General features: G+C 45.4%; 4 long non-coding RNA genes across 5 annotated transcripts; all 4 read left to right on the top strand.

Moving 5' to 3' along the window:
* The first annotated feature begins 744 nt into the window (after positions 1–744).
* On the top strand, positions 745–20339 carry LOC132414322 (uncharacterized). Of its 2 annotated transcripts, none has more exons than XR_009516923.1 (3): positions 745–1349; positions 15313–15447; positions 20072–20339. It is a non-coding gene; the product is annotated as an uncharacterized lncRNA (long non-coding RNA). The 2 variants fall into 2 exon arrangements; XR_009516924.1 differs by lacking the exon at positions 20072–20339 and adding an exon at positions 15759–15842.
* Positions 5889–6745, top strand: LOC132414323 (uncharacterized). The gene is made up of 3 exons (XR_009516925.1): positions 5889–6052; positions 6230–6343; positions 6735–6745. It is a non-coding gene; the product is annotated as an uncharacterized lncRNA (long non-coding RNA).
* Positions 6746–7874, top strand: LOC132414324 (uncharacterized). The gene is made up of 3 exons (XR_009516926.1): positions 6746–7382; positions 7629–7734; positions 7822–7874. It is a non-coding gene; the product is annotated as an uncharacterized lncRNA (long non-coding RNA).
* Positions 8125–9831, top strand: LOC132414325 (uncharacterized). Its single transcript, XR_009516927.1, has 3 exons — positions 8125–8139; positions 8341–8448; positions 9805–9831. It is a non-coding gene; the product is annotated as an uncharacterized lncRNA (long non-coding RNA).
* Positions 20340–24560: the final 4221 nt, after the last annotated feature.

The following is a 24560-nucleotide window of genomic DNA, read 5'->3' on the forward strand; positions in this document are numbered from 1 at the left end:
TCTCCTTCCTCTCTCTCTCTGCCCTTGTTCAGGAGTTTCCTCAAAAGCCGAGGCCCTGGTGGGGAAGGCAGTGTCCTGCTGAGTGTATCTGTTTTCCCTCCATGCCCCCACTGGCAGCAGCAACTTCTCCACACCCATGTCCATACCTCACCTTGCCCTCAGTCCTCTGTCAGGAAGCTGGAAGCCCTCTGAACAGGATGGCTTTGTTCTACAATACAAGGTCCCGAAGGGAGGAGGAAACCCAGTCCGCCGGAAGTGGAAGTTGGAAGGAAAGGTGAGGCCTAGGAAGCGGGAAGATGGCTCCTGGGACGCGCAATCATGTACCGGCATTTCGTGCGTGCATGAAGAGGGGAAGAAGACAAGCTGCGGGGCTAGAGTAAGATTTGCACACCTTGGGTCCTGGGACCGTCCTGCTCAGCTGAGTGGAATACCAAACGAGGGTGTCTTGGAGCTGCACTTCACTTCAGCCAGGCAGTCGACAGGAGAAGCAGCGAGCGAGACCGACAGACTGTCACTGGCAAAATGAACTGTCACCTCCCATTTTTCAGAGGCACGGGGGATGAATTGCAGCCTTGAACCGTGCGGCCCGCTGCTGATTGAGTTCCGCTGTCTTAGAACCCCTTCGAACAAGGCGAGTTCATTTCAGACTGACGTCCCACCGCTCATCAATTTAAGAGCCAGTAAAATTAACCACTTCGGAGCTGACTTGCTCCCTCCCCCTGCTTGGATTCCGCATCCTGAAAGGTCACCAAATAAATCTCTCTGGGTCCTACTAGCATAATATGCAGCTTGGAGACAGGGTCTCAGAAGAGGAGACCGAGCCAGAGATAGCCCAGGCCTGAAAGGTTGCCGAGGCCCCGTCACAGCCGTCGGTCCATGGCGGTGGTGTGACAAGACAGGCCTTTGCTAGCTCTGCTCCCACCCAATCAGCTTCTGCTCCCAAGAGATCTAGGGTTGGGTAGAGTTGGGTGGCTGAGAATGGAGGTGCTACAGAAGACCCCCTAGTCTTGTGGCAGAGACCTCTGTGCACTGCTAGTCTCCCATCTGCTGTGGACTGAATGTTTGTGCCCCACACCCATTCATATGTTGGAACCCTAATCCCCAATATAATGGTATTCGGAAGTGGACATTTGGGAGGTAATCAGGGTTAAGTTAGGTCACGGGGGTGGGGGCCCCAATGTTGGGATATAATGCCTTTATAAAATGGAAGAGAAGCTGAAACCTTTTTTTCTTGGCCATGTGAGGAGGATACAGCAAGGAGACAGCAGCCATCTGTAAACCAGGAAGAGGACTCACCAGGAACGTCACTATGCTGGCACTCTGATCTTGGACTTCCAGTCTCCAGAACCGTAAGAAACAAATGTCTATTGTTTATGCTGCCTAGTTTATGGTATTATGTTATAGCGGCCCAAACTAACTCAACATCCTCAGGGCCTTACACATGGTAGGTGCCCGTCAAATGTCTATTAAACCAAATAAGACTTAATTGCTTTAGCATCAATCAGTAGTTTGCATGGACAGGAAAAAGGGATGTTTGCACAAGGACAACTTTACTGTCAGAGCTATTTATTGGGCCCCAGCCCATGCTAGAAACCCACTAGCAAGTTGAAATGCAGCAGAGCAGAGTCCTCTGTCTCCAGAAGAAAAAGTGCCTTATGCTGCCTCCCCGCCACACACACTTACCCCTCTTCTCTCACAAAGGCCTGTCCAGTTAGCAGTCTAGTTAGCAAATCTTAGGGCTTCTCCTCTCCTCTATATCTAGGGCACAAATGGTTTCATCAATACTCCTTTTTTGTTGTTGTTAATACTTATGTATTTATTTTGGCTGAGCCAGGTCTTAGCTGCTGCACTCGGGATCTTTAGTTGCGGCATCCGGGATCTTTTAGTTGCAGTATGCAGACTTCTTAGTTGTGACACACGGATTCTTAGTTGCAGCATGCATGCGGAATCTAGTTCCCTGACCAGGGATCGAACCCGGGCCCCCTGCATGGGGAACGTGGAGTCTTACCCACTGGACCACCAGGGAAGTCCCTCATCAATATGCTTTTGAACCTCTTCTCACCACAGGAGACTGTGGCAGTGGTTGTTTCTGGGGATACAACTGAATCGCTCTCAGGATGATTTTAAGGTATTAAGGTGATTTTAAGGTGAAGGCCAGATGATGTCTATGCCCCAGTTTATATCCACCAATAGGCCAGATTAGTGGTCTCTGCTGCCCAAAGAGAACATGTTCACATTCCTGTTCTTATCCTAATGCTTTATTTCTGTATTTTCATTGGGGACTTTCGGCCCTACACCTGGAGTGAGAAGACCTAGTTTTCAAATCTGGCTCTACCTTCCCTAACTAAATGACTTGAGCAAATTACTTAACTTATCTAAACCTCATATTCCTCATCTGTAAACCCACATGAGTTGTTAAAAAGTTCAAGTAACATCATGTTTGTGAAAGCCCTGGTAAACTACAAAGTTATGTATGGACGCCGGGGTTTATTCATTTTAGTCTCAGCAGCAAAAGAAAAACCTGAGAATAGGTACCATAGAGCATGTCAAAATTTGATCCAGCAATTCCACTTCTAGGAATTTGTCCCACAAAAATGCTGTGTTCTGCAAAAGGATGTTTGTGTGAGGAATTTCACTGCAGCTTGTTGAAAAGTTGGAGATAACCTAAATGTTGTCAATAGAGGATTGGGTAAATAAATTATGATGCATATATACCATGCAACACTGTGCAATAGTAAATGTAATAAGATAAAGTAAATAAAAACCTCTTACAGTTGTTAGAGTCATGCACCAGTGTCAACTTATATAAACTAACAGGTGTGGTCGTCACATCATTAGATACTTGAATGTTCATTAGATACTTGAGTCATGTGTGACAGAAAAATACATTCAGCTACCTTAGAGAAATAACCTAAGCTTTAAACAAAATGGGATCATCCCACATATAATACTTGCATTTCCATTTGCTATATCCTGGATATCTACTTATGTCAGTCCATTTTTACTTTTATAATTTTTAAAAATTTACGTAATAAAATATAGGCCTTTGATTATTAAGATGGTTCTCTGGATTAACTGTTGAGAAAAGAAAGGGATCTGTAGGTAGCTTACGTGTGTTTTCAGGAATACAAATCTATAAGATTCTACTAGTGTAAGAGCAGCCTCTTGTTAGAAGTTGCAACGGCCTTAATCCAAGAATCAGGTGTCTAGCACTCTTGTCCCAGCTCTGCTATTAACTTACAGCATGACATCAACCGAATCACTTCTCTGGGCCCCAGTTTCCACATCCAGAAAATGAGAAAGTACACATTCTCTAAGGTCCCTTCGAGCTGAAAATTCAGTGGTTCTATGAAATCACTTTTCAAAGATTTAATAAAGGGTGTTTATATATAATAATGGTTTCTGTTCATTTCTGCCACTAACAGGAAGACTTTAACAAGACCTTAAATACTCCATTTACATGCAGAGCAATACACGAAGAATTTTTTTTTAATTTAAACAAAGAGGTTCTTGCCCTCAAGGAACCTATAATTTAAAAAAGAAAATAAGACAGTTGAATTAACAGAGATACAGGAGTATCAAGTTTTACGAAAGGAATGTACAGAGTAAGATGGCCGTGGTAGATCAGTGGAACTCAAATTTATGTTCCTAGAAGCCCTAGGGTTCCTTGGAGGGATTCCGAAGCTGCTTCTGGGATAGAGCAAGAGGCTAAGGGAGTGAGCGCTGCCTCTTCCCCATCCCTGGTTTAACCGAGTTAATTCTGCCTTCCTCTGCATCATGCAGCTAGGAAATCTAAGACAGACTTCTAAAGGAACAGCGCTGCTAATGGTTCTGAAGAACCTAGGGGCAGGACAGGAATAAAGACGCAGACGTAGAAAATAAACTTGAGGACACGGGGAGGGGGAAGGGTAAGCTGGGACTAAGTGAGAGAGCAGCATGGACATATATACACTACCAAATGTAAAACAGATAGCTAGTGGGAAGCAGCCATATAGCACAGGGAGATCAGCTCGGTGCTTTGTGACCACCTAGAGGGGTGGGATAGGGAGGGTGGGAGGGAGACGCAAGAGGGAGGGGATATGGGGATATAAGTATGCATATAGCTGATTCACTTTGTTATACAGCAGAAACTAACACACCTTTGTAAAGCAATTATACTCCAATAAAGATGTTTAAAAAAATAAAGAAAGAAATAGGGCTGCTACAATAAAATTATGAAAACCGCTGGCCTAGATAGTTTCAAAGGTCAGTTCTATCTAAGGTTTCACAATTTTATGATTCTAAGCTGTGTGTAAAGTTTTTATATTCTGCATTCAGTTTTGCACGTACACAGGAAATTAACTTTGTAAAGGTTAATTCTCTTGTAAAACAAATAATTATTTTGTAATATGAATAATGAACCCTAGGTGTATCTGTTAAACACACTCAGATTTTCCTGTCCTGAATTTTCTGAACATGAGGCATGGTTATAATTACAAAAGAATTGGATGGGAAAAGAATTGGATGAGGCAGGCAAAAGGGTTATAAAAAAAGATTCACAAGATCCCTGGGACACCATGGGGAAACCGTTGCTTTCATCAGTGAGACCAAAGATTCTGAACTGGAGCTAGAATTCCTGGGCTCTGCCATTGAATCAGGTCATTTCTGTTTCATAGAACACATCTCAGAAACTACCTGGTAATTGACACAATTGCTGAGTGCTTTCTATGCATATTTCATTTAATCCTCCCAACTCCATGAGATGGGTATGATTTTTCTCCCCATTTTACAAACAAGAAAACTGGAACCAGGGGTGGTAAGTCCTTCGTTCAAGGTCACAGAGCCAGGGTTCAAACCCAGGGTGTGACAGCCAAGCCCACACTCTCAGCCACCACAAACTCTACTCCATGTTGCTGTTGGTGACCCACAGGCACTGGGCAAGCAGCTTGCCTTCCAGCTGCCGAAGGAATCAAATGGGACGCTGCCTCCAATACCTCTATAAATTTATTTTGCCTCATTATCCAATCACAAGGAAAGTCTTTCATTTCCTTTATCAAGGCTGGCCCTAGTTAAGAAGTTTCGAGGTAGCTGCAGTTTGTTTCCCCTCCCTCCTCCTCTAGTGGCTCCTTCTTCACACCAGGAAGGAAAGCAATCCTAACTCCATGAAATTTGTTCTGGAGATGAAGGCGCAGATGCGTGGTCTGCCTTGTTTAAGAGTATGATAAAGGTCTAAACGCTGTGAAGTCAGTTGGCAAGATGGGGTGGAGGAATCAGATCCCAGATGACAGGAGTCTGCTGTTCAGGAAGACATTTATAGTCACATCACAAGTTAACAAAACACGTCTAAATGGCCTTGATCTTCTTTTATACTTCCTGCCTAGGTAGGAGGATGTGGTCTCAGTAGCTAGCACTGCAGATATGAATAAAAGGCTTTAGCTGCTTAAGGAAGTAATATATAAAGTAGCAGCTGCATTTAGGTCCCTAGCTGTTATTATAGATATTTAATTATGTCTTATGTGTTACCAAATATATTTACTGCAATTAGGCAGATTCTCTAAATAGCTTACCCAATACTCACCCTTCTTTATTTCTAGCAGAGCTGCCTCTCATGATAAAGGCTGAAAGTACCAGACTCTTGCTTTCCCAGGTTCACTTGAAGCTAAAGACAGCCACAGGAGCCAGTTCTGGCCAATGAGAAGTAAGAGGAAGACCATACTGGGAGATGTCTGGGGACATTTTTCTTCTAGTTAAAAGGATGAGCATGCATGAGGCCCCTGCACTTTTTTCCTTCATGGCTGTGAACACAGTTGTATGAAAACATGATCTTCAACTATGGCAACCATGCAACAGCAAGTCTAAAGACCAAGAGCCAATGCTGAGAGTAAAGAAATAAAAGGATGAAAGGAGTCTGCTCAGTTGTATTTTTCAGCTGATGAACCAAAGTAGGACCTCTAGACTTCTTTTGTGAGACAGTGAAAACTGCTCTTGAGGCTTTTTGTTAAGTGTTCTTGTTACCTGCCTCTGAAAGCATTTTGATACATTGAAAATGCAGAATGATACAGAAACTGGAATTGTAAGTATATAAAGTATGTTAGTATCGGGATAAAGACCAGATGGTATAATGACTGATACCAGGATATTCTATAGAGAGGTGGGAAAAGGAGGCCCAGGGCTCAGACTTGGACATTCTGATTTAATTGGCCTGGGTAGGACCCAAACATTGGTATTTTTTTTAAAAAATGTCTTCCAGGTGATTCTAGTATGTACAGGTTTGAGAACCTGTGACCTAGTCCAGCTCTTTATTTTACCTTTGGGGAAGCCGAGAATCAGGTAATACGACTGGTAGAAACCATACTACGCAAAGGTAAGCCAAGAGAGGATTGTGCAAAAGTCTTCAGGGTCACTTCTTCCTCTTACCTCGGGCCCACTGGATATGCAGTGTCTCCTAAGTCCTGTCTACACTGAGCCCTGAAATATTGCACCCTGCAGGGCAAGGCCCTGTGTCCTTTCCTAGGCCCCTATCCTGGTCAAAACTCTCATTCCCTTAGGGATCTGCTGGGCAACTAGCAAACTAATCTTAAATGAATTCTAGCCAAGTTGTTAATGACAGATAATGGCTTAATGCATTACTCCTCCCAGATAACATTTCCATTTTAATAAAAGCCTTTAATGCCTAACCCAAAGGAAACAGTGCAGAGACTGAAAAGTGCAGAGACTGCAAGTACCTGAAACCTCTGCCCCCTCTCTGTCCCTAGAAGACATCTCCAAACTGTAACCGAGGCTTTCTGAGAGGTCCACAGGGCTCTGGACAGCCCCTACCAACCAGTGATGGGAGTTACCTCGTAAGATGAAATCTATGTGCCAACCCTATTGTCAAACAAATATTTGTCTGGGAGTAAGGAGAATTGAATCCTACTTTGAGGCTTTGACATTACCTGGATATATGGCCTTAAACAAACTATTAAACATTTCCGGGTCTCAGTTTCCTTATCCACAAAATGGCATTAGGATTGGTCTTCTCCAATGAGTAATTCATGATCTGCCAGAGACTCTCAAGCCTGAACTGATGGGTCTCCAAGCTGGTTGCTGCTACCAAGTACCTCTTCCCTTTACTCCGCACCAGGGAAGGAAATTCACCCGAAACAGGGACATCAACTTTCTAGCTCTGTTTGGGGACTTTCCTGTCCCTAAAAGGCCCTGGAGGAAATAACGTAAACCGGCATTTGGGGCGACTGCTAAGAGGCTAAATCTTGTGACACTGGGAGCCCAATGGCGTGGTTCAAGGAGCCCAAGAGTGGCCCAGTGGAGAGTGTTCTATCAGCCAGAGGGGCAGAGCCTCTGTGTGAGGTGTGTCAGGAATGGGTGTGACCGCACCAGAAGACACATCAAGTGGGGAAAATCAGGTGTGCAGATAACATTTTGTAAATGCCTTTCTAATTCTCAGTGCTCCACGAAGGAATCTCAGAGATTAAATTAAGCTGTTAACCCTCTAGGCACTCCTGTCGTTTATTGTTAAGGAATTAATAGGAATGTGGGAATGCAGATGGCCTGGCTGTCAGCTCGGGGAGGCGATTTTTCTGATCTCCACGGACGTTTCCAGCATCTTTCATTAAGCGCTCATGTACCAATTTGTCATTTTAACCGAGCAGGAAAGAAACTCACTGAACTCCCTGGCTCAGGTGCTGGGAGTTAAATCCTCCCACGACAAGGCCTACAGGGTTGCATCCGCAGGGGAAGCTCCGGCTCCTGGAGATGGTGAGTGGCCTCTGATGGAGGTGGGGTGGAGTGAAGCCATTTCAGGAAGGAAGTCGGGATCCCCAAACCTGTCTGTCCTGAGCACAGGTTTCAGAGGATTGCAGGAGAATCCTTTCTAGAAATACTAAACAGAGCAGAGATGGAAAGAAACTTCAACTTCCTCCTCAAACGCTCCAGGACGCTGATAGCCTGCTCAACGAGGGGAGGCGCCACCTACAGGAGACAGGAAGACCTGCAACCTGGTCTGGAGACTTCAACAGTTTGATGGCAGGGATTAACCCGGCCCCACCCTTCCTTCTCCTCGTTGCAGCCCCTAACGTTTATCGAATGCTTTTCTCGTGCCAGACATTGTCCTAAGCGCTTGACATGTATTAACTCTTTTAAACTTGACGATAACCCTATGAGGTAGGTGTTATTGTCGTCCCTGTTCTATAGGCTAGAAAGCTACAGCTCCGAGAGAGTAACTTGCCCAAAGTCACGCCGTTAAGCGGGAGGCAGGGATCCCCACCCTGAGAGTCTAGCTCAGAGCCTGGATGCTCAACAAGCATTACCTTAAGGGGCGTGTGGTGGAATAGAGTCGGTCCTAACTCTCCCCATGATTCACAGTGTAACTCAGGGCCAAGGATTTAACTCAGTGGGCCTTCGGTTCTGCACTTCGCCGTTCCTATATTTTTGAGACACCCTTACGCGTCTGGAGAGAAAATTGTTGCTAAGGTAATCGTAATCTTGCGTAATAAAACAAGTGGGGGTGGGGGCTTCCCTGGTGGCGCTGTGGTTGAGAGTCCGCCTGCCGATGCAGGGGACACGGGTTCGTGCCCCGGTTCGGGAAGGTCCCACATGGCTTGGAGCGGCTGGGCCCGTGAGCCATGGCCGCTGAGCCTGCGCATCCGGAGCCTGTGCTCCGCAACAGGAGAGGCCGCAACAGTGAGAGGCCCGCGTACCGCAAAAAAAAAAAAAAAAGTGTGGGATGGGGGGAGAGTAAGGGTGGTAGAGATTGTGTAGCTCTCATCTTCTTCAGTTTATAGATGAGAATTAGAGAGATAAGGACCCAGCCGTGATTCCATTCTCAGTGACAGGGCAAGAACTAGAATCCAGGTCTTCTGCTTCCAGTCCTGTGCTTTCCCCCCATACAACACTCCCTCTTTAATCATTCATAGCCAGGATGGGATCTAGATACGGAAGAAAGCTAATCACACACATTGTGGCTTCACAGGCTCCAAGTCCAACCTCTGACCAGAATATGCTTTTTGGTTTTCTAGCCTGGTGGCTCTTATCTGAAATCCCACCATTACTGACTCATGTCTTTCACGAAGACTTTGATCCTATACTCTCAGGACCAGTAAGGCTTTTACTGTTGGCTGTCATTTCATGTGTACGTGATTGACTTCTAAAGCAGTGCCACTGGAAGTGTGGTCCACAGATGGCAGCATCCACGTCGTCTGCATGTTGTTAGAACTGCAAGTCATGGGTTCCACCCTAGACCTACTGAGTCAGACCTACCTTGATTCTCAAACTTCAGTGAATGTGCTTAAGTTGTCACCTGAAAAGCTTAGTAAAACAGAATTTCATGGGACAACCCCTCCCCACCCCATCCCCAAAGATTCTGATTCCGCAAGCCTGGGGGAGGGGCTCAATAATTTGCATTTCTAACAAGTTCTCAGATGATGCCTCTGCTGATGGTCTGGAGACTATACCTTGAGTAGCACTGAAAAAGTTCCTGATAGCAGATATTCAGAGGGGAGAAGAGGGAGAATAAGCACCCTGGGGTAAAAAGAGAGATAAAGGTTATTGTCGAGGGTGAAAAGGGTACAGAATATGAAAACTTGAAGTGAAAAACTGCTGAGGATATGGGTTCACAACTGTTCCTCCGTATTTCCATTTGAGTATGTTCAAATATGAAAACCATTAAGTGATTTAATACAATGTATAAATGTGGGTAAACTGAATGTGTCTAGCCATGGTAAAGTCTATTCTTGCCTCGCCTTTTGCTGAGCCCTGCCTCTCTCAGTTACAAATAGAAATCTTCCCAGTCTCCTCTGACCATCAGTTAGCTCTCCAATTTCATTCCAGGGTTAACTGCACTGCAGCGGCAGACAAAGCTGGCCTGATGGCAGGAATACTGTTCCCCGATGGTATCAGAACCTCTTCTGTATTTCTGTTTGCTGTGCGACTGTCACTTGTATACAATCACTTAGAGACTCTGATATTAAGACTTGGGCTGCAAATCACCCCCATGGCACAGCTCCGGTGGAAAAGGAAAAGGGGCTTCAGTGGCAACCAGATATCAAACACGAATTACATTGCCCCCGTACCAAAATAGGCATCTTTAAGAAATCATGTCTTCTGGTCCTCCTCTGCTACACTTCAGGTAATATGGTACCCAGAGGAACCCAGATAGATAACAATCTCTTCTATTTGTAAAGACCACTTGTGAAGGAAACTCCATAACCTCCTGGCGGTGGAGTGTATTATTGTTCAGCAAATATTCACTCTCCTCTATGCCCTTCCATGGGGGGAGAAAACTTCCCCACTCCACGGATGATGGATTTAGCCACGTGACTTGCTTTGGCCAATGAAATGTAAGCAGAGATTTTAACTCTACTTGCTTGGCTTGGCTTGGCTTTTCCATTTCTATCCTTGGCCATGAGAAGAGCAGGCCCCTGTCACTTTGGCCTGGGTCCCAGAATGAGAAGGTACACGGACCTGAACAAGATCCACAACATGGAACAGAGGCACTGCAGACAATCTGCAAACCCGTAAGCAAGAAATAAGTTTTGTAACCTCTGAGATTTTAGGTTATTTGTCATACAGCACTATTTAGTAAAGTCGACTGATACACTCCCTCAGGCACCTTTTCCACTGAAGTTTTGCCAGCAAGTTTTTCACCATGTCTAACCTGAGTCCCTCATACATTAAGGTAAAGATCCATTCCATTTGCAGTCCAAACAAGGAGTCACTAGATTACATTCTTGATTCTAAATGTCCAAGAAATGTAGCTTGATTTATTTACTATCTATTTGGGCTACAAAAATAGAGATGCCCTTGGGGAATTATTTGTTTTACAAATAGTACTTATGCTTGTCCTTATTGGAGCTATTGAAGGTGGGTTCCCAAGAAGTGATCATATCCTTCAGGAACCAGAGAGGTAGTGATGGCAGAGGTGAGAGTTTAGAGACCTGATTAAAATATTGTAGCACTCCCTTATTCTCTCCCAGCTGTTTCTTAGCACTTATCACAGTTTGAAATTATTTTATCTATTTGCCTGTTTTCTCTCTTTATTTGTTTGTCTCCCCCACTAGAAAGTGTTTCCATATGGCCAGGGACAGTGTTTATCACGCTTACCACTTTATCATCCAGTTCTCAGCAGACTCTGCCATGTAGCGGTAGCGCCAGAAATATTTGTTGAATAAATACATGAATTCTAATTAGGCATGTCACTAGACCAGGTAAGGGGGAAACAATTTTAAAAAGCATGGGCTCTATAGTCTAAAAATCTGGCTCCAACATTATGTAATCTTAGGCGGTTCCACGGGCACCTAATTATGAAAAAGTTTGAATGACGATAATAATGATGTCGGTGGGGAGCCACAGAAGAATTCTGAGCTGGGGAAGGACATGATCAAGACAGCATCTTGAGGTAATGTATCTAATAGCTGTGTTCAGGGGTGGCTTTGCAGAGAGACCAGGTAGGAGGAAATTTCAGAGTAAGGTGATGAGGGCCTGGAGTACGGGCTGGCAGTGGAAGTTAAAAGGAGTGAGACTGGGATGGAAAATTCAATGACCCTCTCGCCAGATGGGAAAAGGAGGCAGCAGACAGAGAGTGTCTATATAGCTGAAAGAGCAGAAGCACACTTAACAGAGATACGGAAATTTGGAGAAGAGGCCAGCTGTGTTTGGATGAGATGATAGGTTCATTTAGACACATAGAATTTTAGGCAGTGGCTGGTTCTCAAGTGAAAACACCCAGCCTCTGGTTAGAAATTCAGGACCGCATCTGGAGAGAGAGGTCAGAGCTGGAAAACCGCACACGGACATTAGACGCATGGAGGTGACCGTGTAGGAAGAGAAAAGCCAGAGACTGAAGCCAGCCTTGAAGGTCGACTAGTTACAAGGAGTGGGAAGGTGAGGAGGGGCTGGTGAAAGGGCCAGAGCCAGCAGGATCAGCAAAGGGTCTCAGAAACCAAAGAAAGGGGGTAGACAGTATTTTGATGTCCAGCCCTCTCTCTTGAGGGACGGCATTGGCTGTCAGACTTTGCGAGGCCTCTTTTAGGAGCAGAGGGAAACATCCTTCAACTTGACTCCCTTGCCTCTAACCACCTGGGTGGCTGGGGGCCCCAAGGCTCTGTGAGCCTTTGAAGAAAAATCCAGGGAAAGGAAAATGGAGAAATATGATCAATAACAACAAGCCTTGTTTTTTTCCACTTCATATGCAGGAAGCGATCGAGGGCTGTAGCTGGTGCTATGATGGGTGTATTCTGCATGTTCAAAAGGTCATCTGGCATGGAGACAGGCTAAATTATGGCTGGAGTGTATGAATCTGAGGACGTTCTCCATTAACATTTATTAGGAATTGTCATCGCTTCAACCCGCATGGGCCCCAGATGTGGAAACCCCAGCTGCCCCGGACTTCTCTTCCGGGCTGCAATCTCTCCTCTGATTTATTGTTATTAAACATGACCAGATTTTGTAGAGGGGAAAATTGAAGAAAGCAACACACACATGGGGAACTGTTGGGTGGAGACTGCCAAGAGAAACAAACCATTTTATCCTATCTGGTGACAGTGGGAACACATGGAGACACAAACCGCTGTGCCTCTTTCCTAAATCAGAAACATGCAGGCCTGAGCCTCTGGGCATCTGTTCACAGGCCAAATGTCTTCACCCTGAGGGTGAGCGAGGGGCAGTTGAAGGTAATGAGAAATGCTAAGAATAGAATTCTAGAAGCCACGGCAGGGACCCTCTTCCTCAAAATATATTACCTTCCAGGGCAGATGACTTCCTGGGAGTCAGTCACACCCTCTGGATATCATTTTTCTTATCAGTAACATTTACTCTTCCACTGTGTAGTGATTGTGAGGGATCCCAAGAAGTCAAAGTTAGAGCCCCACCTTCTGGCCGCTTATAATTTATTTTGTTTATTCACTCATTCAGCATAATTTTATTAAGCACATACTATGTAGAGGGCATTATCATAGGTTTTGAGGAAATATTAGTAAAGCAGAGAGAGCAGGGCACCTACATATGTATGAGGGAACAATATCAGAAACTACCAAAACAGTAGCTAATAGACAAAGAAGTGTGTGAGAAGGAAGGCAGCATAAAGAAAGCATACTGCATTAGGAGTCAGGAAAACTGAATTCCCATCCTGGCTCTACTACCTAAGAGTCTTGTGCCCTTAGGTAAGTTATTTAACTTCTTGGAACCTCAGCTTCTTGTTCATAAAATGGCGATAAACCTACCTCACCTCACCTCACTGGTTTCTTGTAAAATATAAATGAGGTAATGTATTTGAAGAGTTCCTTGTAAACAGCAAATTGCACTATGGTGTCAGGGGTTTTTATGATCAGTGCCAAATAAATGATACGGTGAGTGTATGGGACAGTACGTTCCCGAGCCAGAAGTCTGGGGACTCATCCTCTTCCGCTTTGTCTTGGGAAAAGGAGCAAGCAGGATTATCCCCAGGCGCTGGACATGTGTCCCTTGGGGATTCTTTTACTCATGGAGTCTGGATATCTTGCTGATCTTACTAACAGACCAAACCTGGGAAATCCTCACTTCACTATGCCTTTTCCTAGACCTGTGCGTGGAAATTATCCTACGCAGGAGTTGTGGCGGGTGAACATAGGTAATGAGGAAAGTCTCAAAGGCGCTAGGTCCAATTACCTTTGTTTTTGCATTGTTCCTCCTTAAGATTATCTAGGTTCCAAGGAGAAGGAATGATGTTAATCCATTCCCTTGACCCATCTTTCAACTTTACATCCCTTGGCCACCGCAATGCACTTATAGCATATGTATAAGCTGGCACACACACCTGCATCATACCTGGAATTAGTGGGGATATCCCTAGGGCCAGACTTTCTTCTACCAGGGACTAAAGCCCCAGCTGCTTCCTCCTAACATGCAGCTAACCATGGGGTATCCTTCCTAAGCCTCACAAGCCCATGCATCCTTGACCTATAAAAAAAGAAGGCCTTTGTGGCGCAGTGTTTAAGAATCTGCCTTCCAATGCAGGGGATAGGGGTTTGATCCCTGGTCCAGGAAGATTCCACATGCCACGGAGCAACTAAGCCCATGCGCCACAACTACTGAGCCCACGTGCCACAACTACTGAAGCCCGCACACCTACAGCCTGTGCTCCGCAACAAGAGAAGCCACCGCAATTAGAAGCTCATGCACCGCAACGAAGAGAAGCCCCTGCTCGCTGCAACTAGAGAAAGCCCGCGTGCAGCAACGCAGCCAAAAATAAATAAATTTATTTAAAAAAAAAAAAGAAAGAAAGCAGGCTTAAGCTGCTACCTAGCACTCATCACTAGTTGAGTGAGGGTTCCCATTAATCCAAAAATGGGAGCATCTCTGGCTTATACATGTCCAGGAATGGGAGTACCACCCAAGATTTTTCTCCTGGTGGCCATCCTTCCCACACACAAACACAAGCACATTTGTTTATTCAATATTTAGAGTCTATGAACAGTTTCCAGAGCTGTGACTTCAAAAGGGCTTGCCTTAGGTGCCAGGGATGGAGCAGGGGCCTGAATTATAGCCAGGGGCCATCAGTAATAACACCCCGGCAGCACCAAAAGTGCACTGGCCATTGGGTCGTTATTCTACCCAGGGGAAAATTCTAGTGGGGAGTGAGAGCATTTTCCCCCCGTCCCATCCCAGGACTTGGCTGAAACTTTTTTCCTTTTGGGAGGTCACTGGCTTTCTCAAGCAGCTTTGACTGTAGGGGTAAGGACAAGAAGAGGAAAGAAGCAGACAGAGGAGGTTGTGGGGAATTGTGAATATTCCCTAAGGGTTTCCTTCAGTGGAGAGGGCTGCCTTCAGCTGGGGGTCTGCAAACCCACCTCTTTGTAGCTTGACATTGGGAGAGGGGGATGACAGAGAACAGAATCTGGGGTTGTTGCTAGATAACTGAGTTACAACAGAGAGTATCTGGAGAGAAGGAAAGGAAGGGGAGGTAAGAAGTGAGAAGGGAATGACTAAGGGGGTTTTTACAGCTCTGGTTTTCCTTAGGTAGACAGACCCTGTGGCTTAGGGGTTGGGATGGGTATGGCTTAAGACCCTGTTACCCCAAGGGTGGTTCACAGGCCTCAACATCAGCCTCAGCTGGGATCTTAGGCCACAACCAAAACCTACTGAGTCAGAAATTGCCTTGTAATCCCTAAATGGTTAGTATGTCCATTGAAGTTTCAGAAGCATTAGCCTAGGATGCTAGGATGGGAATGACTTCCTGCAGTGAACCACCAAGGACCTGTGCTGGATGTTCTCTCTGCCTTTCCAAATCTCCTCTCCATCTTTTTACCTCCCCTGCTCTTGGTGCTGGTGCTGGAAGGTGACCTTTATGAATTGCTTCAACAGGCTCACTTGTCCTCTGACTTCTGGTTGGGTTCAGCCAATGGTCAATGCTCAAGAAACAGTGCCTCTACCTGAAGTTTTTAAAGAGGAAGGAGGACACGTTTATATCATGCAGCAAGTCACTGGAGAAGACTGAAGGTAGGGGGAGTGGGAGATGGGGGTCCTTATTCCGCCATGTCCCTGCCAGCTGGGCCTCAGGTTGGCAGTGGCTGTGTTCCTCAACTGAAGGCCACAGCTCCTGTGGGGCACTCTCTCCTACAGCTCTTTCCAGATTCTGGGGAATGTTCCTTCCCTAACCCTTCAGGCCTAGAGTGCTAATGGTTCCCCACTCTGGCTAACTTCACCACCCTGTGCATTTCTCTCAACCCTGCCCGTATGTTTATACATATGCCTTTATTAAACGCTTCTCACACAAACCCTGCTGGAGCGTGCCATACCTTTCCCAACAGGATCCCGATCAATACAGGACCCTGGAGAATGGACTCAGGAGTTCTTGCTCGTGGTTAGGGAAGGGGACTAGAGGAGCACCTCCAATTTAAGAGTCTTTGAGACTGAAGGAGCCATTTTCAACCCAGCATACTATTTGTTGTGCGATTCTTGTTTCTGGAATAGAAAAATATATTACAGGAGCACTTGGCACTTTCTCCGACACGCCTTGGCTTCTGTGCTACAGTCTGTTTTCGTGCGCACGTGCGAGGCACACAGAGGTAGACTGGATCTGCTTTGTGAGCACTGATTTTTAACTTTTCTAGAATTTTGCAAAACAGTTGTTTTAAAAAACTAAAATTAAATAAAGTTACAATTAAATAAGTTATATTTTTAAACAAAAATAATAAATACGAAAAACTCATCCCTTAATTATTTTGCTAAATTTTACTGTAACTTAACCTTTGGGGGTTATTTATGTCTGTTGTAGCTATATGGTAGAACTACTATATACTGGTGAGCTACTACACATCTCTTCCCAATTCTGCCCTCAATGATGTCATAATGACAGCTCGAAATTAGACATGGTGGGAGTATTTACACCAAGGAAATTGGCAAAGGCTACAGATCAGGACAGGACTTTTTTTTCTGGAAAGCTGTTTGCTAAACATTTTCTAGCCCATCACGGGGGTTAGTTAGTCCCTATCTTTGGAGGGGGCTGGAGAGATGAATGGGAGGAAGGGAATACTTGAGATGGTCATGGTGTTTGGACTTGGGCATTTTTAGGAGAGATCCATATGCTCAGTTTCTGTGGAGAGAGAAAGAAGTGGAACAGACTTGGCACTTGACAGGAAAGGATAAACAGAGGGGGGAAACGTCCTCTTCAGCTCCACAGGGTAGGGTGGATTAAGCAGGCCTTTTAGTATGTGAGATGTGGTATTAATAATGGCTTACTTTCACAATGGGGTTGTTTGTTTAAAAGCTCTCAAAGTACTTTACATCTATTACCTCTTTCATCTATCAAGTATTTGAGTGAGCAAGGGAGAAGCAATAGAGACATTTCTTCTTAAAGATAGAACAACTGGGGCTCAGGGCAGTTAAGTGACCTTTCTAACCTCAGAAAACTGGGGCCCAGGGGGCAACAGGGTCCAATACCCAGAGCTGGACACGGATCAAAATCCCTCCCCTACCAGCTGCCACTCGTGTGACCTTGAGCAAGTTGTCCAAGTTTTCTGACCCTCAGTTTCTTGATCTGTGGCAAGTTACTGGAGAATAAATGAAAGAATGTGTATTAATCACCAGATGTATGTGGTCGGTGCTCCAAAAATGGTGAGTTTAATAGATGTACACCCAATGACTTTGTAGGGGCGCAAGAGGAAGAGCGTAGAGTACACAGCACAAACAGCTTAGATGGCAGAATGGGCCTCAGTGTTCTTAAAGCACGCACAGATCATTCCAACCAGTATGGAATTTCACTCACCTCTTCACCACACCTGGTCTCTCTCTATCCTGTTGGAGCCTCACTCCCCTTCCTCTCTTTTCTCCTTCTTCCTCTCTCTCATCAGAGCAATCCTCTCTCTTCTCTAAAGTTGTGGTAACATTTGCCATGTGACAAGCACATATAAAGGTATTTTCTAAGCAGAGTTTCTTTCCTAAGAGAAATTCTGTCAATGAAATGATTTACAGTGTGATTATGTATTCCATATACATTTTATTCCATTATACATATAGAATTCTTTGCAGAGGGTTTTCCCACCCACTTTTTCTTTGAACCTCAGAACCACCCTGTGGCAAGAATTACAATTATAACCACTTTACATTGGGGGAAACTGAGGCCTGGGGAATTGCCCAGGGTCTTGACTTGTAAGTGGCTGAGTCAGGACTTGAACCTGGCATTGTACACTGCACAACAACCATGCTGGGTATGAGTCTTATTTCCTCAGCGCGGGCATGCTCTAGTCTGCCTCCTACAGGAAACTTCTAATTCTGCTCTCTCTGCCATTCAGTGAAGCCATCTACTGAGAGCCTGTAGGGGGTAGATTCCTGAGCTAGATACCAGGTCTTGGATGAGAAGTTAGGAGACCCAGGTTGGAGCTCTGATTCCTTTCCTAACTTGCTATACGGCCTTGCACAAGCAGCAGAGTTGAGAGGCAGGAAGGTACCATGTTGTAACCGATGCTCAGGCAACTTTACATCGTTTCTTCATGTAGTCTTCACTACCGCTCTGTGAGACAGTATCACTATTTTAATTTTCAAGATGGGGAAGCTGAGCCTCAAAGAGCTTGAGAAACTTGTTCATGGTCATCTAGGTGGTAAGTAATAGAGATGGGGTTTGAACCTGTGTCTCTCTGACTCTAAATTCCACCTTCACTTCCCATACCACCCTCTAGGTCCCTGTTTTCTGAGGCAAATCCAGGCCCCTAACCTCTATGGGTCACAGCTCATACTTCCCTCAGCTGCTGGATTACGTTCCTAATCTGGCAGGGGGCGCAGGGCTGGGAAATTTTCATGCCATCATCAATCTTCTCCCCAGTTCAGAGGTTAGGGGTTCTGATTACCCCAGCCCCCCTCCTCCACTTCTGAGATGATGCCGCATTTCACTTGGGGTCAGCAGACACACCTCTCTACTTCTACAGCATTCTTCAGGGTGTGGGTTCCTCACCCACAGCTCATACCTACCCTGGGGCAGACTGATCATTAAGGGGCAGGCAGGGCGGAGGCTAACCAAGATAGAACAGAGATCCATCATGGTGCCGAGCTGACAGGTGCATGCACTTGCTTCCAGCCAGAGGAGAACCTGACTCATAGGAGAGGACTTTGGAAAGGGAAGGGAGGATGAAAAAAAGGGAGAGAGAGAGGGAGGGAGAGAGAGATCAGATCACTCTAATTATACGGCTCTAAATCACCGGGAACCTTGGCTCAAACATCCAAGTGATGGAGGATAGATTTTTCATCTTGACTCCTGCTAATTTTCATTGATTTATGTGGCTTGAAAGCCTTTATTTTCTACTTAGAGGCAGCCTGCTCCTGCTAAGGAGGTGCGGGACTCCCCTAAATGCTCTCACCATGGAGAGGCAGGAGGCAGGGGTGGCCTTCGGGGCAAGGGCTGAGTTTCCTGCTTGGTTTCAGTTGCCGCCTGAGAGCCACAGTGCTGAATGGGAGCCGCTGGCCTGCCATAGCCGCCTCCCGACTCCCATCCCCAGAGCCCGCCTGCTTCTGGTCACAGCTCCTTGAGTTTAACACTCCTGGCAGCTTAGTACTCTGGCTTTTATGTGCTAGGCCATAATATTTGGTGAGCTGTGAGATGAGGTGGGAACATCTGCAACTAGCACTTCCCTTCCGGCCCTGCCCTGCGATTCGGGCCAGTGGTGTGACAAAGTGAGGCCAGCCCTCCTCCCCACTCTGGCTCCCACCTGTGGCTATTTGGCGCCATGTCCTTCCTTCGTTTTTCTCCTCTCCCCCACGATCCCATGTCGGCTAGACTCCCATAGCTCTTGGCTTTCGAAAGAGGGTATTCAATCCGCACATTCTAAATCATGAGCTCAGTTAAACATTTTAAAGAGCAATTCTTAGTCTGCCCAGGAGCACATTCCAAAAGGGGAGGGGTGTGTGTCAGGAGGAAGGCTTTCTAAATGTCATAGGCTATGTAAAAACCTTGACTGATGATGACAAACCAAAGAGGAAGCCAGTGAGTCAGCCAGCGACGGTCAAGTTTTCTTGGGGATTAGAACCATAAGAGAGCAGTGTGCAGACTTTGAGAATTCCTCTTCCTCTATCAGAGGCCCAGGGGGAGTCATTTGGGCACCTCTGGTCCATTTCTCCCAGTCTGTGGTCCTTGAGCTCTCCCTGCCCCTTCACCTGGCCCAGGTGAACCCACAGTTCAGATTCCTGTGGGTCCCTCTAGGCATCCTCCATCTACAGTTGTCTTATTTTCTGCTTCATCTTCCCCCTACCTTGGCCTTCTACTTGCAGCTACTTTCCAGGAATAGAGTAAGTTTTGTTATGGCAGCATGGTACAAGGAAATGGAGATGATTGTTTCTTAAGGGGTGTTGGTTTTGAGTATATATGGGTCAAAAGTTCTTTAATAAAGTTATTACCAGAAGATGACTCTGATCTAGATGCAGAGCCAGCCTTCAGATACAACAGGAACAGTGGAATCTTCTAATGTGTCTTACACATTTGATGCTGTGGCCTAGACATAGTGGGATGAATAAGGAAATTTCTGGATTCCTGGGGAAGAAGCAAATAATCAGGATGAAAGATTAAACTCTTATAATAAAGATGTCCTGGGCTTCCCTGGTGGCACAGTGGTTAAGAATCTGCCTGCCAATGCAGGGGACACGGGTTCAAGCCCTGGTCTGGGAAGATCCCACATGCCGCGGAGCAACTAAGCCTGTGCGCCACAACTCCTGAGCCTGCGCTCTACAGCCTGCGAACCACAACTACTGAGCCCAGGTGCCACAACTACTGAAGCCCGCACACCTAGAGCCCGTGCTCCGCAACAAGAGAAGCCACCACAGTGAGAAGCCCGCTCACCACAACAGAGAGTAGCCCCTGCTCGCCGCAACCAGAGAAAGCCCGCACACAGCAACAAAGACCCAACACCGCCAAAAATAAATAAATAAATAAATAAAATTTATTTAAAAAAAATAAAGATGACCCAAAATACAATAACTCAACAAGAGAGAAGTTTATTTTTCTCTCTCAGAACAGTCTGAGTTCCAGGTTGGCAGGAAGCTCTCCTCCATGCTGTCATTCAAGGACCCAGGTTCCTTCATTCTTGCTTTTCCACCATGCCCTAGGGTGGTCTTTGTCTGGTTTGAGGGTACACACAAGTTCTGGGTCTCAGGAAGAAATGAAAAGTGTACAAGAGGCATACCCATTTGTTAAGGTCCCAGCCCATAAGTGGTCCACATCACTTTGCTTCTATTCTTCTACCAAGAACTTAGTCACATGGCCATCCTAACTGCCAAGAAGACTGGAAAATACACACACAGACACACACACACCCCCATATGCCCAACAGTTCAATTATTTTAGAAAAAAGGAAAGAATGGATTTTTTTATAGTGTCACTACATCAACTATATGTGACCCAAACACCACCAAATAGAGAATCTTCATTTATTATAAGCAATTAGGTCAGAGTTTTTGTTAAAGAAGGAAACCAAAAAAGTGCGATTCATAGAAGACATAAAGAGACAGGGTCCCTTTGAGCAATGAAGCAGGTCCCAGCGACTTGAAAAGACTCTGTTTGATTTGCCTTTCCAGATAGGAGACTTGGGGGCAGTCAGCAGCAAGCAAGGGTGACTGATATCCAAAACGTTGCTTATAAAATGCTTTATATTTGAATAATGATTTCCATCTTATGAGGATCATTTATACACATTATCTAATTGGATGTGAAAATATTCCTGATTCAGGAAAGCAAGGTTCAGAAAGGTGAAGACTCTTGCATGAAGTCACTCAACTCACAAGTTGCAAAGGTGGGATCAGAACCCAAATCTTCCAAGTTCAAGTCCAGTGCCTTTGACACAACAAAATGGTGCCTATTCATATTACATCCCATGAGGGTGACTAGTTGGACATCTTGTGGGGAATCAGGGCTATATTTTTTTACTGGACTTTACTTTTTCAGTCTCCATGTGATTTAGGTGCCATTATTAAGATATCAAGAGTCATCTGAATAATAATAGTACTGGCTCTTACTTGTCAACCATAAATCTTATCTACTCCTCATGATGGCCCAGGAAGGGAGACATTATTATCTCTATCTTACACAGGAGGAAACTGAAGCGGTTAGGTAACTTTTCCCAACACACGGCTAATAAGTGGTTGAGCCAGGGCGTAAGCACAAATTGATCTATGTCTTTTCTCTCTGTTCTGGGTTGAAAGATGAAAGGCATTTGCTGCTTAGGCCTCAGGAAAGGACACACCAGCAAAGCTTGGTAATTGCAAGCCTGAGTTAGACCAAATTATTTATTTATTTTTTTAAAAAAGAAGAAAAGATTTTATTTATATTCACCACACACTGCCTTATATGACTTAATAACAATATTTGTAGTTTTTGTTAATGTCATAGAATTTTTCATCATTTTAAGGCAGTTGCACATATTCTTAATCTTTTCAAAAATTAATTTTCCTTACATTTAAATGTTTATATTTAAATTCAGTAGAAGTTCTTTTTCGAGAATATAATTACACCTCCAACATGTAGCTGAACTATGTAGCTGACTTGTTCATTCCGTTTTAAAAAAAAAACAAATTTAGACCAAATTATTTAAGCTTATCCCAAACTCCTGACCTCCCATTGAGTATCTTAGAAATTGAACCTGTAGTCGGGTCTTCGCTGGCCAAGACCTCCAGATGCCCTTGTCCACGGGGCTCATAGACGTTTATGGTGTCAGAACTGGAAGGAAACAAAGTTCCTCTAATCCAGCATGTCCTTTTTACAGATGGTGAAACAGACCCAGAAGGAAAAACATAATTTGCCAGTGGTGTCAGGGCTAATTCCTAGCAAAACCAGCACATTCATTTGACTTTTTAGGCTCCAGGCCCATGATGACTCCTGGACTAAGCACTGGCCTTGCCTACCACCTGTCAGAGCTTTCCTCAAGCGAGTAAACAGAGAGGCAGAACTCACTGGGCTCCACGCAGCAGCGTCTAGAGCTGCCCCTTCTCCCTACTCCATCCCCACCCAGCTGGGCGAGCTTGCCGTTTTTTCCAAGGCAGGGCCAGCCTGTCCCGAGCTGCAAGATGTATTAATCAATTTGATGAGGATGTTAAAGCTTTCTCTTTGCAACTAATTATGGCCTGATTTATAGGCCTGGCCTTGGTTTGATAGAGCTCTCTTCCTGACAGGGATAAATGCGATACTGGCATGGACCCCTTCATCTCTTCCATTTCTCTCTCTTCCTCCCTCCTCCCTCCCTCCCACGTCTCCTGCCTCCTGACTCTGCTCTTGGTTCCCACAGGAACACCCTAATGACATGTTGACAAGCTGGTGAAGCATAGCTCCCTCTCTGTTGCATCTGCCTCTGGCACCACCATTCCTAGTGTATTCTCGACATGGGCAGATGGAGGCCCTGGCAGGCTCCAGCCACCACTCAGGTGCTGAGCTAGAAGAAACTCTGTACACCCCTTCCTTCTGGAAACAGAATAATAAAACTATTTTGGGTTGACACAGCATCTTCCTTCCCAAACACTTCAAGAGCTTGTTGAAATGAACTTCATCCCCAATTGAACTGGATTGAATGGAGGGTTTCAGATAAGTTTTACTCTGGTTATTTTACAGATGGGAAAACTAAGGCAGGGAGATGAACTTGCCTGTGAGTCCACACACAGTAGGACAGTAGAGGTGAGAATGGATTGCTGTCCTGACTTCTAGCTCCAAGATCTTTCCACTGCGGGGGTCTTTGAGTCACCTGGCTGTACTGTTCCTAGGAACCCCTGCCTCCAGGTTGGCTTCGTGGTACCCACAACAATTTGACAGAAGGGGAGCCCTCGCGTATACGTTGGTTTCCCAACCTTAGGCATGAGGGGTTTTGTGACTGTGGTATGCAAATAGCATATGAAATAAGATGTAAATCAGCACTTGGCACAGCTTACATACACTCATACACACGTACACACACCCGTACACACACCCATACATACGTACCTACACCCGTACACACGTACATACACCCATACACACGTACACATGGGCCAGTTTCCAGCAATCTTTATGTCACACAGAGAAATAAGGCACAACCCCAAATAATCCCCTGCCTCAGACTTGAAGGCCACAGATTCAGCAGGGCTCTGTGGGAAGCTCCCCAGCGTGGGGTAGTTCCTTGTATTCTGTCCCCTGAGGGCTAAGACCGCTTCTCAAAAGTGCCAATGGAGAGACACTAAATGCACTGTATAATATTTCTACAAAACATTGGTCTCTGCAAGGTGCTCACCTGAAAATAACCAAAGTAAAATTTCAAACCTAACCTGAACCTGAGCCTTAACCTTACCCCTAACCCTAAATCTAAATAACTTCCCAACCTTCACGCTAAACTAACCCTAATCTAAACTCAAACCCAACGCAAGATCTAAACATAACCTGATCCCAGACCACAATCCTAACTCTAAAGTCATCCTAACATTAACCACAATCCTTATCGTCACTCAGTGGTTCTCAACCCGAGGTGATTTTATCCCCTCCCTCAAAGAACATTTGACAAGGTCCAGAGATATTTTCGGTTCGTACCCTGGGGGCGGGAGCAGGTACCACTGGAATCGGGTGGGTAGAGGCCAGGGTTGCTGTTAAACGTCCTCACAAGCACAGGGCAGCCGCCACAACAGAATTCCCCAGCCTCAAATGTCAGTAGTGCCATGACTGAGAAACCCTGCCCTCACCTTAACCTAACCATAATTCTAAATTAAACTAATACTAACCCTAAACTTAAACCTAATTTCCCAACCCTAAATTCACTCTAACCTAAACTTGAATCCGAACTCAAAATCTGAACTTCACTGAAACCGCAACCCATAGTCCTAACCTAGATTCTAGGTATGAATCAAGCCCAATCCGAACGCTAACCCTAATGGCACCCAGATGGGTGCTAGGATGAGAAGCGCGAACCTAGAGCCTGTCCTGCCGCTATTTCCCTTGTTTTTCTTCACATTCCATGAGTGATTGTTCAGACCGTTCTGGATTGTTTAGGTTCTCTATTTCTCCTGAGCTCCATTATGTCTCCTGACCTGCGTTATGGCACTGCTCATCAGCTCTCTCTCCCCGGAAGAGAAGATATTAAAGGAGATGAAATTCACACTTGGTTGAGCAGTTAGCTGTC

Source organism: Delphinus delphis, chromosome 19, assembly GCF_949987515.2.
Source record: "Delphinus delphis chromosome 19, mDelDel1.2, whole genome shotgun sequence".
NCBI classification, from domain to species: Eukaryota; Metazoa; Chordata; class Mammalia; order Artiodactyla; family Delphinidae; genus Delphinus; species Delphinus delphis.